The sequence below is a fragment of the Anguilla rostrata genome, chromosome 17, assembly GCF_018555375.3.
Source record: "Anguilla rostrata isolate EN2019 chromosome 17, ASM1855537v3, whole genome shotgun sequence".
NCBI lineage: Eukaryota > Metazoa > Chordata > Actinopteri > Anguilliformes > Anguillidae > Anguilla > Anguilla rostrata.
The window spans coordinates 17,156,243-17,171,879 of NC_057949.1; the positions used below are offsets into that span (position 1 = coordinate 17,156,243).

At 50.4% G+C, this 15,637-nt stretch overlaps 1 long non-coding RNA gene across 1 annotated transcript; it reads right to left on the reverse strand.

Moving 5' to 3' along the window:
* Positions 1-2,594: 2,594 nt before the first annotated feature.
* Positions 2,595-8,148, reverse strand: LOC135243603 (uncharacterized). The gene is made up of 2 exons (XR_010326694.1): positions 6,014-8,148; positions 2,595-5,962 (listed from the first exon to the last, which is right to left on the reverse strand). It is a non-coding gene; the product is annotated as an uncharacterized LOC135243603 (long non-coding RNA).
* Positions 8,149-15,637: the final 7,489 nt, after the last annotated feature.

Here is a 15,637-nt window from a genome sequence, read left to right on the forward strand (position 1 = left end):
GCATGGCGGGAACCAGGCCGGGACGAGGATGTGATGCACGCAGACGAGGGCGGCTGTCCCCACACAACCCCCCGCAGAGCGCTGGACCAATCCCAGGGCTCCCTGCTGCTAGGAAACCACCCCCCACCCCACTCCCCCATCGCCACTCTCGCCTCCATGCAAAAACAGCCCGTTACATCCCCCATACGTTCCCATCCCCTATCCTCAAACGGCCATTCGCTAACGTCACGCCTCTCAATCCTCGCTGTTTCCGAGGCGACTGAATCTGCTCCTTTCACCCCCCCTCCCCCCCTTTCCTTCGGAGGTTTACAGCTGTGTAAATTTGATTAATAGAGCATGGTGGGCTTTCTTACTTATTTATTTATCTTGCTTAACAGATCCATCTATAAGGCCCTCCCTCCCTCTCTCTCTCTCGCTTTTATCCATCTCCCCCTGCTCTCCATCTCTGTCCCCATTATGAGAACCGCTCTTTCTTCTCCCCAGGACCTCCATGCCCTCTTTTCCTCCACCCTTATTTTTTCCCAGGTTCTACCCCCCTCTTTCCCTCTCCAAATCTATAACCCCCTAGCTCACTACCCCGCTGCCCGAGGGCGGGGGGGGGCGGGGGGCTTGTTGGAGGCCCCCTGATCACCCCCCCTCTCTGTCCTCACCTGACCCGTCGGAGTGGAATGGAGGACACGCCGTGAGCGAGAGAGAGGGTCCTGGTTACGTAAGAAGCTTTCGTGCGTGTGAGTCCAGGACATCGTGTTCAATGCAGTTGAGCGAGTCTATCAGACTGCACACACGTTTCAGACAGTGGTGGTGGGGAGGGTGGGGGGATTGGGGGGGTGGGGGTGGATGGCAAGATAGGGCTTCTCCAGGGGGCTCTTTTTAAAGGGCGGGGCACGCAGGTACCAGAGCACTTCCTGAACATCTGTCGTGAGCGTGCCTGGGCAGACATTTACAAGCCCTACGTCCCCACAAAGACGCGTTAAAGATCACAGTTGTAGGCTGTGGACTTTTTGGAAGTGTGCTGGACTTCCTTTGCTTGCTTATGTCTTGGTGGAAAGCTGAGGGGTGTATTCAGCTGTACAAAAATTCATTTTGCTGGAACGGGGGTGCACCAGCAGCAGCGGTTCTCATGCTATTTTCTGAAGAAAGGCTAAATGTGTCTGTGCATTTCAGAGGCTCAGCTGCACATATATAAATGTGTGTGTGTGTGTGTGTGTGTGTGTTTGGACTGTGCACGGGAGATGGCTGCACAGCTGTATGGTTAATGTTTGCTCGTCTGTCTGCTTTTGAGTGGAAAATTCCTGTTCGAACGGAGCACAGAGAGAGTGAGGGGAGGGGCGGGGTCTGAGACAGGAGAACAGAGTGGGGATTGGCGGAGGGGAAAGCTGCCTTTGTGACATCACTGCCTCCACAACAACCTCTCCGGCACATGAAGTGCACACAGAACATGCTCTCTAGGCGGGGGGGGAGAGGATTCTCAATGGGGAAACAGCCTCTTTGTATCCATTCAGTTTTCCTTAATAAGCCCCTTGCATGTGTTGTGTCTACAAACAGTTTGGATCACATAATCACGCTAAAAAGAAGCATTAGAGAATGCAGATAAAAATTATTAAATAGACACAATGCAACAGGGTACATCGATACAAATTGTTAAAACTAGAGAGATACTCCTGCCGTTTGCTTCTAGCTGGACCTGAGCTCACAGGGAATGTGAACAGACAATGGATCCTGTCTAAATGCCCTTCCCCTAGCCCATGTAACCAAGCAGACTTTAAGCTCTGCAGGAGTAGCTGTTCTAGCCTTCTACCACTAGAGGGACCCACGCTCTCACTTTGACCCGCAGAAAGCAGAGGCCGACGGCTCTCTCTCCTCACGTGGCGGGGCCGGGAAGCCCTTGGACCACGCCTCCGCCCGCTCTGGATCCCCCTCCACCCCCACCCGCCTGCTGAACTCGCCGGACCTGCCCTGTGCTGATATCCGCCGGTCTGTCGATCGGCGCGGACCAAGAAATCGATTCCCGCGAGGAGGCGGGTGGGCTCATCTGATTAGGAGAGAGGAGACCCCGACGGCAGAGAAATATGTTGAGAACCGCTCAACAAAATCAATACTGCTGCGCATTTATGAAGTGAGGAAGGTGACAGTCTTAGCAGAACAGCAGCTAGGGCTCACCCATGAGATTTCTACATTTTTTTGTTTTTTTTTTGCAGTGTGTATGTATACACTGATATACATTTCTACAGTTTGGCAAATTTCTGCGTTGATTCCATCGTAAAGAAGGCTTCAGAATGCATCATTGTATGTTTATACAGTAGCCCAGGCACAGAATTACAGTCGTCCAGCTACTTCAGGGTCCATTCAGATTTCCCTTGCACCCCTCAGCACATTGAGTTTACCAGAAAGTTCTACCAGAATCTTTGAGCAGAATAATAATCCCTTCTGCCCCCCTCCCCGCCTCCCCCACTCAAGCTTTGCTCCACAGAGTGAAATGTAGCCAATGGAGCCAAAATGAGACCATTTTATTTGAACAAAAGTTAAAAAATTAAATTAAATTTAAAAAAACCCACGAACAACAGAGTCCACAGAAAAGTAGAAAACATGCCTGGGACGTTACAAAAGTTTTATTGAGCGTAAATCTGAAACGCAAATCACAGATCGCTTACCAGTCAAGCAAATAAAACCAAAGAAATTCAAATGAGCGTATCTTGGGGAGAAACCTCCAGTCTGAAGTGCACAGGCAAGACCCAATTCCCTGACATCAACCATGCTGTATTTGTGCTTGGTGCTGCGTGTGTGTGTGTGTATAAGCATATATATGAGTGCATGTGCTTCTACGTGAGATCCAAAGCAGTGATGGGAATGTAAGGCTTCACAAATCCCAAGAAGGGAGGAACCATCATATGCTCATTGATGTGGGCCAATCATTGTGTCTCGCTATGGAGAGAAATACTGCCTTGATTGGTCGAGTGATGAATAGTTCATTATAGCTCTCCACCCATGGGGGATTGCAAATCCTCACCCTCCCATCATTACTCTGAAGGCTGTACACAATCCCTGCCTGCCATTTTCACATCACCCCTCTCTTTCTTAAATAAAATATGTGTACAGTGTACATACATATTCTTATCATAATGATGACATCACAAATTTGAACAATGCTTCATTTACAGAACTGCCCCCTCCAGTGCAAATGGTCTGACACATTCTAGAAGGATCCAGCCAGGTGGTGTGCACACACACACACACACACACAAACACACACACGCATATACACACACACACGCAACAGGATGAGGTCCAGAAGCCAAAAAAGGGGGATGGGTATAAATCAAAGCAGGAGCACAGGCTGAGAGAGTGGGAGAGACAGAGGGAAATGTCAAAACAGACGAGGGAGTCTAGGATGTAATTTTAGTCACATATTTATTACATAAATATATAGTAAAATAGACCAGCGACAATTACCATAAAAAATATCTTCCTTTAAAGTCCTGACAATGACAAGATTGGAAAATCACAGATTGACACGTACAAACACGCTGATTGTCTGGACCATGTTAGCAACCCACCACAAAAAACCTGACATCACACCAACCACTGGGTTTCTGCTGGGGGGGCGGGGGGCATTGCTGAGGAGGAAGAGAGGGTGTGTATATAGCTGGGGTGAGGGGAGTGGGGCTGTAGTTTGAAGGATTTCATATTATTGTAGACATCCTTTGCCCAGGGTTTACATGTACCTTTCCTTCGTCTAACCTGTATTAGTTTGACCTGTCCTCCCACCTTGCAGGGGTGTGTGTGTGTGTGTGTGGCTTGGCTGGTGTGCTCGATCCTAAACCCTGCTCAGCGTTGAATCACATGCTCCACGAGGTGAGCACAGCTCTGATGTTAGACGGACCACTAGGAAGATTATGCGAGGAAGTCACTGTCCTGTTGGTAAGACTGAAGTTCTCTGTGTTTTCCAGTTGTTTCTGAGATACTGTGTTCACAAGAGGAAGGCTAGTTGAGTATTGCTGTCAGATGTATGCCCTGGTGTCAGGCCTGCTAACACATATCCATCTTGCTACATGGCAATCTTAAAGAGACGCGGTGAGGATGCTGCTATGTGTTAGCTTTGGAAACCCTTTCCAGTACTGAGGTTGGTATGGGGTTGGTGTTCTATTGCTTGGTTGGTTTGTTCTGACCTGATCTCCCCAGAGGTCATGACCCCTGAGCAACACTGCAGGACACACCCTCTTTTCCCAGAAGTCTCTGAGGTCACAGTGAAGCAGAGAACTCAGACGGAAGAGTGATACAAAAGTAAGTCCTTAAAAATATGAACCGCAGTAGTATAATTTGTTAAGTTCCTTTATTTTCAGTTCTGGGTTGATGTAAAACATTTGAAATCTACTGAAATCTGTAACTACAAACACACAGATCAGTGGGTTCATATCCTGTTTTAAAAAAAACTGCCTCGGAGGAAAAAAAAGACAGTAAAAGTATATAAACGGTACGTGACACAAGAACCGCTTGGACCAGAGAGTGGCCACACCTGTCCGCAGACACCGTACGAGAGGCCAGGTGCTAGCCTGCCGCCACGCCGGCGGCGCGGCTACTCCGGCCTGCTCAGGGTGAACACTGAAGGTCTGAGGAAATCTACAAGCTCTGAACAGTGGATATAAGTACAGGCATCAGGTACAAGACTACCACACAGAAGAAGAGTACAGTCTTTACCCCAGCACTGGTGCACAAGCCCAAGAACAGTGACGGCAAAGCTTTGACAAAATCCCGTCAGTCAGCACTTGGTGGAGAACACTCTCTACGATACAGGCTTTGGTAAACCTGGGCAGGCCAGTGGGGCTTTCAGTTCACCCCCGGTGCATATTCTGCGCATGGTCTCAGCGTCTCATCCGCCGCGCGTCCGATTCGCCCAACAGTCATCCACTTGCAGTTTCCCAATGAAAAAGTCATGCGAGTCTCTTTTCTTTTTGCTACCTTTTCACTGAAGTTGAAGGAGTTTGAAAGGTGCAGGCGTAATCCGTTCAGGTACACTGGGAATATACGGCACCACAATGCTGAACCGCGTGAACCGGCTTGTGAAGTGAATGCACATAACCACATACACACACACACACACACACACACAGTCAAAAACAGGAACGCACCTTTTGAGGTCTTGCATCCTATCCTGAGACAATTCGACCAACAAACCCGTTTTCTCCCCAAACACTGCATATATATTTGTGGATATAGAATTTATTTATTCATATATAATACTAATCTGTGTTAATATATCTTTTTAAATATATTTACATTCCTTGCTGTCTAGATATATTAGATCACATTTTCATGTTCACTATGCTAAGAATATTAAAGTAAATCTTTCCCTGAATGATATGCAAGCAAAGTTAATCTGAGCATCAAACAATCATTCAATCAATCTAAGCATTCCTAAGACTTATATACCTTGAAGGCCATTTTGGTCTGGTTTGGAAAAAAAAGACTGCTAACAGGATAAGATACAAGATCACTCGATACTAAATTCCGGTAATATTGCCACCGCTAATTGTCACTGACTATTCCTTGCTGTCAACATTCTCACCATCCGCCACACTAACCGCGCCTCGGGAGCCAATCCTGGTTTCAGAGCGACGTGTAGCGCGTGTAACATGCGTGGCGCGTCCGCACAGACGTGCGGCCCGTGTCCTGCAACACCTCAGCAGGCACGCGGCCATCTGCGGAGGCACGGAACGCCCGGGGACCGCGGAGAAGGGAACAGGGAAAAATAATCTGCCACCGGTCCTCATGTTCCTGTTCTATAACTCCCCGATTTCACTGCGCCTGGCGTGAACAGGATATTAAACACCTCCACCAAAGCAGGCCAGCCAAGAACCGTGCCAACACACAAAGGCACAATCGCACTGATTCACACAAACTCTCTGCCCTCCCTCTGTCTCACACACACACACACACACACAATCACACGCACAAACTCTCTTCCCTCCCTCTGTCTCACACACACACACTCACACACACACACACAATCTCACACACAAACTCACTGCCCTTCCTCCGTCTCACACACACACACACACACACACACACACACACACAGATTTACAAATTCTCACTGCCCTTCCTCTGTCTCACACACACACACACACACACACACACACAATCTTAGCCACGCCCCCGCAGATCTCAGTAAATCAGAGCGCTCTGGAGCGGTCTGGCTGGCACGCTCACACTTGTGAATTTACGCCGGGGAAAATGGCGTGCTGGCACGATGGCGGCCGAGCACGGCCAGGTCGCCGCTGGCACGGCTCCGCCTCTCCCCGCCCGCCTCCCGGGCAACCGCCGCTCTTTCCCGGTCGCTCCGAAACCCGCCGTGGCCCCGCCCGCTTCTGTCCTCGTCTGAATCATGGAGGGGGGAGCCGGGGGGGATGAAATCTGCATGTCCAGCCCCGGCAGAATGGCAGCCAGCTAAACGGCCTTCAATCGCTCGCTCCGCGATAAATAACGCAGCCCAATGGGACGGCAGAACGTTTCCAGCCAACGGCAGCGAGACTAAACAAACCCTCTCCTTTACTGGGGAACAGGGAGCCCTGAGACGGACAGCAGCGTAGGAGAAAGCACGAGAGATTTCACCGTCCTAAAGGCCTGGATTCTATTTACAAACTGAAAGCCATTCTGATTCCATTAAAGCGAAGCCCCCATGCACAGTGCAGATTGCAGGCATGAATTGCACGCACACACACACACACACACACACGCAGCCCTGGCCTTTCTGTGCATTATTGGTCCCATTCCGCAGTAGAAAGGAAAGGAGAAAGAAAAAAAAAAAACCCAAGTAGCTTCCAGACTGCTGGCTGTGTTGTGGTCCCTGCTTTCAGAGACATCCATCTCGGTGCATGGCCTCAAAAGGTGCTTCGCTGTAAGAGGGAGCAGCTCGCAAACATCAACAGCACATACACACACGTACATACACACACACACACAGGAACTCTTAATTACACAACACACTCTGGAACACAGAGAACCAAAAGGCGTCGAACCTCCCGCTAGTTAGAGATGTCAGAGTACCCACAAAGTATAATCCGTTTTGTAGTAAGGAGGTTGAATTTGTGAAGGAGCCCCCAAGTGGCACGTTTATGAACTGCACCCCTAAGGGCCGGTGGCGAGCAGTGGCCAGCGGAGGAGAGAGACCCACCGTCTATTATTGCCTGTTTCTGAAGTTAACTGAAGCATGTGTACTTACTGCTGTTCTTACACTCACTGTTGTTACAGTAAGCTATCATCAGGGCAGAGCAGCGCATGACTGTAGATTTGGTGGAGTGGGGCAGGGTGTGGTGGGGTGGGGTGAGGGCGGTGTGGGGGGGGTTGGTGAATTTGACAGGTCTTCGTGATTGGCAGGACTGGTGGAAACTCAGGACGTCCCGCGACGGCGTAGGGTGGGGCACGGCGGCGTGCCCCTTTCCCCCGAATCTCCCAACGCGACAACATTAAGACCCCGTAAACGCCGCACCCTTCCCCCAAATACGGGCCGGGCCAGAGACGGCGGAGCGCTCGCTACGCGGCCGCTTCCCACGTCGCGCTCTGCCGTCTCCCCTACGCGCCACGTGCTGGGGACGCTCTGATTGGCTGGGGAAATCCTGCCTCCTGCGCACGTCTCCCAGGAAACGCTTTTTGGAGCGAGTGCTCAGTGGCACACCATCAGTTTGCAGTACGTCCCCAGACAAACACACACACACACACACACACACTCACCATACACACACACGCACGCCCACAAGCATGCATACACACATACACGTCCTTTAGACTCTAGTTGGCAAGAATCACATGCATACAGATATATATGTATATATCTTATTTTCTTTTTTAAATATTAGTGACTGATGCATTTGACTTGCTGAAAGCCATGCAATTTGGAGTGAGGTACAGAACTGCTAGATCGAGAAAATGATAGTGCTGAGTGTCAAGTGGATAAAAAAAGAAAATCGCACACATAACAAGACTACTCGCATCGCATATTAGCATCTACGGATGTCATTTGCTCAAATATTTCTCCCAAAATGACCCAATCATTTCCCAGGTTCAGTGTGCAACACGGCAACACCCCCTCTTTGAACCAGCGACAAGATGAGAAAGAAAAAAAGAGAACAGGAATGAGAGGCGGAGAGAAAAGAGAGGAAGAGAGGAAAGAGAAACAAGGAATGAGAGACGGAGAAAAGAGAGAGGAGGAGAGGCGAGAAAGAGAACAGAAGGAGACAGGAGAGAGAGAGAGAGAGAGGGAGGGAGAGCGAGAGAAAGAGAGAGAGAGGGAGAGAGAGCGAGAGAGAGACAGAGAGAGGGAGAGAGAGCGAGAGAGAGAAGAGAGAGAGAGGGAGAGAGACAGAGAGAGAGAGAGAGATTACACAAATCAAATGCAGAACACAGAACACGGCTTCAGATCCGAAGCAGAAAGAAGCATGAGTGAACAATGGTCGTATCTACACATTTTTCATCATTTATTAAAGAAAAAAAAAACTTTCATTGTTTTTGTTTTACCTGAGATATTCCTTCAAGAACTTTCTTTTGTGGTCTCATTGCACTTTAGTGCACGCGCATCCGTGCGTGCGGGCGCGTGCGCGCGTGTGTGTGTGTGTGTGCGTCCGCTCCTGGTCGACAGCGCTCTCGCGGGTGGGCACACTTTGAGGTAAGCCGCGTGGACACGCCTTTTCGTCTCTCTGAGAAGCCGTCGGTAGGGACCGCCCCCCCCTGACTGACCCGCGCTGACCGCGCCCACAGCTCAGGCAGTGCTTCCGCGCTTAAGCTGACCCTGACCTGCAACGGTTCGTCCGGCTCGCTGCATTTTACTGCTCCACACAGCTTTAAAAAAGAGGAACGAATGGAGGCTCATTTAGCTTTTGCTTATTGCGTCTGTCCTGTGTCAGAAAAGCTTCACTCCAGTGCTGAGTTCCCATCGCCAACCCTCGTCCACGGACCGAAGAAACGAACGAGCTGTCAAAAACGCGCGATGGATTCCTCCCCTCGTTCATCAAGTAACTAATAAATGACTTTGCTTTTTCTCTAACTAGCCGGAGTAGACGAGAGAGAGGAGAGGAAAAGAGAGAGCCGGTTGGAGGAATAAATGCATCAACATAATGCATAATTTATAACCCCCCCTCACCCCAAACCAAATGCAGACTGGTCTACACTGACTCCACGACCCATTAATATATTATCACACATAAAAAGGAACATTTGGAGTTATGTTCCATCAGATATTGGCTCCATTACTTTTCCAGTAAATCCGGTCAGCCATTTTATTTTGGCTTCTGTTAATAATTCCGCTTCCGTGTTGGGATCAGCACTCTGTGGGACGAGTGAAAATGGGTAGCACCAATGCGCCTGTCCGCGAGAGCTTTCGGAGACGTGAGGACCTCACACACACACACACACACACACGTGTGCGCGCGCGCGCACGCACGCACGTGCGGCCTTTCTGTGCTTTCAACAGCCAATTAATTCACTCACAAACCCGATGGGCGTGGTCTCTGGTGCTCAACTCAACGTGCCTCCATGCCGCCTGAACTACACACCCCCAGCCCCCACCCTCTACCTCTCAAATCCCACCCCCCAGATCCCTGCCCCCACCCCCCTACTGTCCTGCCTCCCCCCTCCCCTCCCCAGACACCACTTCTGACATCACGGGTGTGAGCAGAGTGGGCGTGTTCCTGTCCGACGCCATGCAGGCAGGGCAGAGTTGAGCTCCAGAGCACGGTAATTGAACTGGGCCTTTTCACAGCTAACACTGAGAGTAGCAAGGTCTCTGCACCCGCAATTATATCCAACACTGGGCTTTTAGTCACACTGTAAGATTTGAGGAGGATTGTGGGAGCTTTTGAGTTTGTGGAGAGTTTTGCCTGTTGAGGTGCCCCCCCTGGCAAAAAAGGGGGCGGGGCTTTGGTAATGATCGTGAGTTGAAGGGCATTGCATAGACATCTTGCTACTGGTGTTCAGAACAAACTCTAAAAATTTGGCATCAGGGAGAAAATGAGACAAAAAATAAAAAGGAAAGGACAATCAAACCCACCCCGTGTGCGCAAGAACTGGCTGAGGCGGGGCGCTGGACAGTGCCCGGGCATGCTGGGCTGTCCCGTTCCCTCCCCTAATTTGCCCCCCCACCCCTCCCCAGTTCCCTCACCCTCTGTAAACTACATAGCTCCCTAATCCCATCCCTACCCTTATCATAATTATAATCATTTTCTAAGCAGCTGCTTTATCCCTGGCGCTTTACAAAAGCTAACAGCCAAACACATTCTGTAACTCAATATATGCAGCTGGGGCAGTTTAGGCTAAGTACCCCTTCCCTGGAGGGTGAAAGGGACAGCGGTGTATTATCTGGGATTTGACCCCTCCGTTGCGGCGGGCCGTGGTGAAGGCCGGCCCTCTGCACCGCGGTGCCTCCCAGGCCAGCGTCGCCCCGGTTACACTGAGCCAGGCCCTGCCCTCTACAACCAGCGACCCTGCTGCTCCCCACTGGCCCTGTCCCGCATCAGCCAATCAGAACACACACAGGGGCTGGGGGCGGTGTTTGGGGCGGGGGTGGGGGGTGGGTAGGGTGATTGGTAACCTCACAGGGGTGCTTTTCAAATATGGACATATCCACATGCGTATGTGAGTGTGTACACACGCACATATACAGACATACAAAGCATTTATATACGTATACATTTTACTGCACTTTACAAGGGGGGTAAGCCAAAGCTTAAATTCTCCATTCTCACCCGTGTGTACGTGAGCATTGTATATAAATATTCTTTAATTGTTGTTGTTTTACATCCTTGGTTATGGCCAAAATAAAATCAAATAAAACAATCCCAAAAAAAAGCACATTACAAAAAAAGGATAAGTAAAAACAAAAACATATTGCACCTTGCAGACGGGCAATATTCTCTGTTTGTCGTGTGTAACGTTAGTTCGACACCACTTTGCTGTCTACTGTGCTCTGCTGGTGACCCAAAATGAGGTTCCGGGGCCGGGCAAGGCCAGTCCTGTCAGCTACATTCAGTACTGAGCCGATACCAAAATAACCCCCGCCCCCAAGCATCCGACGGCCCCGATCTGCTTCCTGGAGCCCGCGTAGCTAATCCTGAGGCCAACAGGCTAAAGATTAATAATCTCGGCGATATTCGTATTGCGATCTTCCTGTTGCAATCTTTAGACGTTGTTCGCGGCCGCGTCAGACGTGAAGTCGGCGCGTTAAAAACGCGTTCATCGGGCGTACCCGTCGGGAAGGTGCCACCCATGTTCCCGCTCTCACGGGGGAGGGCCGGGAAGCCTTGGGGGGGGGCAGTTATTTTTGGAACGGCGGAAAATGTATACCGGGACAGGCGTGCGTATATCTCATATGTACATTTCTACACGCGCACACCTGCCTGGGTGCCACTGATGCTCTCTCTTCCTTTTGAGTTCTGTCTTGTGTGAGGTATGAGCGGATTGCGTTTCGATCAGAAGTGTTATTTTTTCTCTCTGTATTTTCAGTTTCTGTTGCAGTATTTGTTTTTTTTTTACTGTTTGTGTTTTTTTGCAAAGTCATTGATTCCTTAAAAAAAAGAAAAGAAAATATTCCTGTTAACATTTGTTGTACATTTTTCCTGATATAAGGGACGGACGACAGGACAGACACACAGACGACAGACCAGTTGGCTTATCAATACAGACTTGAGGTGAGGTGAAAAAGTGAAGTTGTTGTCTAGGTTACACTGCACGCATGACTACGGCTTTTACCTTAACTTTTTTAAAACACAGAGCAGTTAAGCATCAACAAAATAAAACAAACATTGAGATAAAATGAAATCAAATGAAAAAAAAAACAAACAAAAAAAAATAAAAATCTAAAAACAGCTCAATCTCCAAGTTCTGAACTTGTTCCGGAGTCTTTTAAAGTCATCTTTTGTTACATTTTGTTTTCATGGTTTTCATTCTTTCCTCATAATCTTTTCGTTTCTTTTTTTATTCCCAAACAAAATAAGATTAAACTCAGAAGGTTAAGCAGCATTGTAACTCCTTGTGTTACACACACATCCAGCAAGCTCACAATGCAGGACAACACTATTGCGAGATCTTTTTCTTGGTCTTTTTTCTTTTGCATTTACATTTTTTTCATTCGTAAGAGGGTATCATTCTGTACCCGTGTGAATGGAATGACGTTTCTTCTCTTTCGTGTTTTAAATCTTTCTTGATTGACACTTAGCAATGAAATGATGCTTCTTTGCGAAGAGGGGGAGGGAGTCGCGGGGGAGGGGAGGGGTCGGGGCGTGGGACGGTGACAAATCCACGTTCCAGGAAAAGATGGCCGCCTCCCGGAGGAAGCGGGCCGCCGCGGGCGTTTGGGGGAGTGCGCGGGAGTGAAGGAGAAGGTGCAGCTCGCCGTGCTGGTGTGTTTGATTGATCGCGCCTGAGTGAGAGGAGGTGCAGCTTCAGCTGTGCTGGTGCGATTGATCGCGCCTGAGTGTGGTTCGTCGGCCGAGACCGCACACTGCCCCTACGTTCCTCTCTCGCGCGCTCTCTCTCACTCACTCTCTCTTTCTCTCTCGCTCTCTCTCTCTTTCTCTCTCCCCTAAGTTTGTCACGTTGCTTCCTGGATCACTGTTTCTCTCCCCCTCTCCTTCCCCATTACAATTTTAACGGGGGTGGGGGGGAAACGACTCCCTCTGTCCCTCTGTTTCTTTCCCTCTGGTGAATTCCATTCACGGTCATTTGGTGGTCGCGTTCTACGGACGGCTGAGCCCTACAAACCTTGTCTCACAAGGGGAAAGACTCCGTTCTGTGCCACACCCAGCCACTGCAAATCTACAGGGGTGGCCAAGGGGTGGGGGGGCAGATTTATGAGGGGCTTCTTTGGGTCAAAGGTGCTTGGGGCGAGCGGGGGGGGGGTATTAAACATAGCAGGGCCGATACACAGTGGTAGGGATTCGGGGTGCGGCGGTGGGGGAGGGGGAGGGGCTGAGGTAGGCTCACAGCCTCTCCTCACCCGTCCAGCCAGCCACTCCCCACCCCCGCACAACAGTTGCCAATTACATAGGAAGTGGACTATTTTCAAACTCTTTTTTTAATACTGACAGTGCAGTAATGGGGCTTTATCGCTCTGGCGTGGCCTCTGTTTGACAGGGCTGGGCGAGAGTCCGGGATAAGTGCACGTTTCAGGGGTGAATAGTCGACGCGTCGGACGAGGGGGCGGGGCAGCACGGCCACTGCTTTAGTGCAAAAATACTAATGGCTGGATCGTCGGGGCGGGGATCTTTTGTTTCTTTTTTGGGGGGAGGGGGGCCTGCTCGTGGCGTGTGGGGGGGAGGGGGGGGGGCAGGGGTACAAGCCAGGATAGGAGCAGGGAGCAGGGAGGAGGGGGCAGGGGGCGGGGGGGAGGGTTAGCAGGGCGGGCCGTGGCCCGGGGAGGAGGGCTGGTGGAAACGGTCCGGTGTGCGTTAGCGCAGCTGGGCCCGCCTGGCTGAGAGCCCGGGCCCGTGCGTTTCCTCCCCCCTCCCCCCGAGCGCTCCGTCACCCGCTGCTTGGCATTCAAATAAGGTCTTTTTTTCCCTCAAAAAACAGTGCTTATAACCCTTCCGGCCGCGGCTGGGCCTGGCTCGGCCCGGCTCAGCTCGGCTCGGCTCAGCTCGGCCCGGCCCGGCTCGGCTGCTTCGCTTTGTTTTCTCGTTGCTCTGTTGCAGTTGTGGTTCGCGGTTCCTGTCGGCTGCTGCACATCCTCCGTTAACCACCTTTTTTTCCGATTTTTTCTTCGGTCTTGAAAGAAGGGGAACCCAAAATGACACCTGGTCCCGCATTTCTCGGAATAAAAAAACAAAAAAAAAAACAGAAAAATAAAAACGGAAAAAAATCAAAATTAATCCCGAAAAAAAAAACCAAGCATCTCCCCCCTCATCTAAAACAGCCAAACAAACAAAAAGAGAGAGAGATAAAAAACGTGAAAAAAATCGCAATAGTCAATGGTGGCCCCTCCATTGTCAGTGGTACTAATAACTTGACTGTGTGGAGGACTAGTTGTCGAGAGAAGTCAACATCGTGGAGACTGTGCGGATCGCAGTGTGTGTGTACGTGTGTGTGTGTGTTCTGGGAGTGGGGTCTGTGGGCAGTTGCCCTGAGAGGTCAGAAGTGAGGTAGAGCCAGTTAGCACAGTACTGCAGCTACGGCCTGAGGTGCCCACCCAGAGGTAAGTCACGCCCCTCCTATTGGCTCTCGGCCAATCGGAGAGCTTGTGGAGTGGAAGGGCCAAAAAGAGGCGGAGCGGTTTTCCCGCCTTGCCCTCTGACCCCTCCGCCGTGGGCTAGGCTGGCAGCACTGCAGCCTGTGCGCTAAAATGCGGCATTTTGAGTTCTGGAAGTGTGCGCACAGTGTGTGTGTGTGTGTGTGTGTGTGTGTGTGTGTGTCTGTCTGTGTGTGTGTGTGTGTGTGTGTGTGTGTGTGTGTGTGTGTGTGTGCGCGTGTGTGTGTGCGTGTGTGTATGTGTGTGTGTGTGTCTGTGTGCGTGTGTGTGTATGTGTGTACGTGTGTGTGTGCGTGTGTCTGTCTGTATGTGCATGTGTGTGTGTGTGTGTGCGCGTGTGTGTGTGCGTGTGTGTATGTGTGTGTGTGTGTGTGTGTGTGTGTGTGTGGTGGTGAAGTAGTCGCTTATTGGTCTGGCTGTGAGCGTGTGAAGGAAGGGGTGTTCGTGCCTGTGTCGCCGTGGGCTGCTGCAGACTGCAGTGTGCGTAAATGGGTTGGTTTGGAAGTGTGCACGTGTGTGTGTGTCGTGGTGTGGTGTGTGTGTGTGTGTGTGTGTGTGCGTGTGTGTGCGTGTATGTGTGTATGTGTGTACATGTGTGTGTGTGCGTGTGTCTGTCTGTGTGTGCATGTGTGTGCGTGGTGTGCGCGTGCATGTGTGTGTGCATGTGGCTGTGTGTTTGCGTGCATGTGTGTGTGTGTATGCGCGCGAGTGTGTGCATGTGTTTTACTGTGTGTGTGTGTGCACGTGTATACGTGTGGGTGTGTGCACGTGTGTGTGTATGTTAGTATGCGTGTGTATGTACGTCAGTGTGTGTATGCATGTAGGTGTGTGCATGTATGTGTGTAGGTTTGCAGCATACACTGTAATCATGGAGGTACACTACACTGCCCCCAGGAGGGGAACAGAATGTAAGTGAAGATGGCCCAGAATGATGAGCTGGTTGGGAGGTAGGGAGGTAGGTTGTGGGTGTAGCCTAGGGCTGCTCCAGAAGTCAACTGGAGATAGAGATTTAAGTGCTATCACGTTGGGGCATGGTTGGGGGTGGTAAGTGGGAGATGTGTTCTGAGAGACTGTCCTTCAAAGGCACTCAAAGAGGGGTGGAGCTTCCAGGCTGGGCCTCCAAATTTCCTGCTATCAACCTGCCGCTCTCTGTAGCTCAGTATTTTACTATAGCGCTGTATTTTACAGGCTCATCGCGCTCTGTAGCTCTGTGTTTTACAGGCTTGCCGCTCTCTGTAGCTCTGTTTTACTATAGCTCTGTATTTTACAGGCTCGCGCTCTCTGTAGCTCTGTGTTTTAGAGTAGCTCTGTGTTTTACAGGCTCATTGCTCCCTGTAGCTCTGTGTTTTACAGTAGCTCTGTGTTTTACAGCTCGTCGCTCTCTGTAGCTCTGTGTTTTACAGGCTC